Source organism: Limulus polyphemus, unplaced genomic scaffold (assembly GCF_000517525.1).
Source record: "Limulus polyphemus unplaced genomic scaffold, Limulus_polyphemus-2.1.2 Scaffold5666, whole genome shotgun sequence".
NCBI lineage: Eukaryota > Metazoa > Arthropoda > Merostomata > Xiphosura > Limulidae > Limulus > Limulus polyphemus.
Genome location: NW_013671276.1, coordinates 12,697 through 13,606, shown reverse-complemented (window position 1 = coordinate 13,606; position 910 = coordinate 12,697).

Below are 910 nucleotides of genomic sequence, written 5' to 3'. Positions count from 1 at the left end.
ATACCCAAGGAAGCCCAATGCTTGTGGAAGCAGTGGAAGACCCATTCAGGCCAGGAGACGTAAAGAGTGGAAGGTCACTTTTGGGCAGGTCATCAAGTACTACCCATAACAGTGGCTAATTTCTCAAAATGTGAGCAGATACTTAAGAAAGGGACATTTTTGGGTGTGTACCAGGAGGTAGAGCCGTCAATGTTCAAGCAAGAAATACAACCATAAAAAAGGACATCCTCTCCCAGAACATTTAACTGACCTCTATAAGAAGAGAATAATCCATTTGTCATCATCACAGGCTCTTCAGGTAAGGGAACTTTTGGTGATTTATGCAGACATCTTTTCAAAAGGAGATCATGACCTTGGCTTTACAGATCTTGTGGAGCACAGAATAAACACAGGCAATCACCATCCAATAAAGATCCCTCTGAGGAGAATAGCTCCAGCAAAGTGACAAGAGATAGAGAAGGTCATGGATGGTCTAATTAAGGAAGGTATAGTCGAGAAATCAGATAGTCCTTGGTCAGCTCCCGTCGTGTTAGTCCAGAAGAAATATGGGACCCAACATTGATGTGTGGACTTCAGGGCTCTTAACAGTATAACCAAAAAGAACTCATACCCACTGCCAAGAATTCATGATACTCTCGATGCCCTAAGTGGAGCCAGGTAGTTTTCAAGTCTGGACTTAAAGTCGAGTTTCCATCAAGTCAAAATGGCTGAAGGAGACAAACCAAAGACTGCATTCAGTTATGGCCAAGGTCTCTGGTAACACTGTGTGATGCCATTCGGGCTTAGCAATGCTCTGGCAACATTTGAGAGGCTGATAGAAAGAGTACTGGAAGACCTTCAATGGAGGATAGCCCTAGTGTACTGGATGATGTCATTGTGTTTGCAACAACGTTTGATGAGGAAATGTCCC